Source organism: Propithecus coquereli, unplaced genomic scaffold (genome assembly GCF_000956105.1).
Source record: "Propithecus coquereli isolate 6110/MARCELLA unplaced genomic scaffold, Pcoq_1.0 Scaffold6, whole genome shotgun sequence".
NCBI lineage: Eukaryota > Metazoa > Chordata > Mammalia > Primates > Indriidae > Propithecus > Propithecus coquereli.
In genome coordinates, this window is record NW_012151951.1 from 3,189,538 (window position 1) to 3,191,847 (window position 2,310).

Here is a 2,310-nt window from a genome sequence, read left to right on the forward strand (position 1 = left end):
AAGGAGTTACTTTTAAAAAGTGAGACTGGGATTGACATCATCTTTTGTGTTCTAAAATCTTGATTATCTTTTCATGCTTCCCTGCTTATACTTAGTCTGTTAAAAAATTGCACTTTGGAAGGACAAGAAGTATTGAATGTGTTGAGCCAAGTGAATAATAACAGTTTACTTTTAATAAGTTAATGTGATAGAAATAAATTACATCACTAGATGCTGACCCTGATTCTTCTCTTAGACTTTTCTTCTTTTGAGGCCACAAGCAATTTGTTTCCTGAATAAAGACGAGAAGAGTCCCTCATTTGAAAATTCTAAACTTACACAAAAAGGGAAACTGCTTTGATCAAATTTGGACAATATTGACTAGTTGCATCAACATAATCTTATGAGTATTTTTCAGGATTATATACTGATTGACTGATGAAATAATTTTCAAGGGACTCTAAATTGTAATATAATGTGGTATCTTTGAAAGGGCATGACATACATTTCATGATTATTTTCTTTATGTTTTGGGATAGGCCAATTTCAAAGCTATACAGAGCCACCTCCAGCCCAAACTATTTCTTGGCCATTAGGGAGGGTGGAGGGAAACTCTAAACCTCTCAGGAAGCTTGAAAGAAATAAGCAAGCTTATTGACTTCATGCAGAACAATCAATGAGGTGCAATCTCAAGAATGAACTGGACAGAGTAGAAAACAATAAAATATGACAAAGAAAGGATGTGGGAAACCATAGGAAAGTAGTAGGTTATTTCAAGATGATGAAGGTAAAAAAAATCTGTCTTTTAGTTCCTTAAACTGTAGTTTCTTAAGTGGCTTAACTTTAAAATCTGTCTGGGTGCTGTATACAAAGAAGGATGTACGAAAACTAATATGCATACTGATGAAGGCACAAGAACAGTGAAGTATCTGTGTGGAAACCATATCTTAAGAATTATGAAGATAAAGGTTTGAGATGAATGGGAGTGGAGAGAGAGTTGGAGTAGGGGTGACAGGTGCAGAGAGACATAAAAATTGTCTTTAAGTGTTTGAAGATGTGAAAGTATATCATATGGGAGAGTAAGTAAGCTATTCCTCCTCTATGCTGTATATGGAATCAATGGAAGGGATTTATTGGAGGGCACATTCCAATTAATAAACTCTTTTAAGAAAACCTAACTTGAGCTGTTTAACAGTGAAATGAATCGTACCTTAAAACAGAATTTTTTTGACTACTGAAAGCATTATAATGAGAACTGCATAAATATCAGGAATATCGAAAATAAAGTGCCTTCACTGAGGGGTAGTTTTGGAAGGACATAAAATTTTTATCCAACTCTAGGATTTTGTGATTTTATGACTGTATCTCCCCAAAATTATTTAGTTCTTGAATAATAATCTTATCATATACAGCACAGCCAGGAATTTGGAATGGTTACATTTTTGATCCTTTGGAAGTGTTTTAGTTATTACAAGTGTAGTCTAGAACTTATTAAGGCACAACAGCATTTTTAATATTGCCCTAAGGCATATACAGGATGATTTTATATTGAGAATAGAAAAATATGCAAATTAATTATTTTCTTAATCTGGCCAACATCTTAAATAGTGCTATGACTACACATATGCTTTTCCCTAATGCACTGAAGTTGTAATTGTTTTCCTAACACAATATTAATTTAAACAAGCTTGGGAACGTTTTTGAGTTCATTTTTGAGACCAAACATAATTGCAGAAAATATGAAAATATTAAATCCAGTAAAATCTGGTATAACTTTTTAATGTTATTTCAAAAATAACTTACTCAGTAATTTGAAGGAACGATGATAATAAAACTGAGGAGCAATCTCTGGGCAGCCAAACTAGATGTTCCAAAGATCATTCTGGAAAGTCTGTATACTTTTATTTTGTGAGAAATTTTTAGGCCCTAATTAGAGTCAGCTTGGTCACCTTGTATGTAAATGTCACCTGTTCAAATAGCTGATTTCTCCATTAAGTATTGAACTGGAGAGTGCAGCATAAAGAATAATAGGGAGAATGGAGTGTAAGGGATGATTTTTAGAAAATGTATAAAAAAAGAAAAATCAAAAATTGATCATGGTAGTCTGAGGATTATATAAAGCTTGTAAACAGCCATATATATATGTACATGGCTTGTAAATAGCTATATATATATGCATATGGCTTGTAAATAAGTCTTATATAACTCTTTTGGATTCATGGACATTTATAGAGCATTGCACTAATTAAAATATTAATACATAATCATTGTGCTAAATTACCATAGATTTTTCAATTCCATTGACTATATTATATTTGATATAGCAAAGGT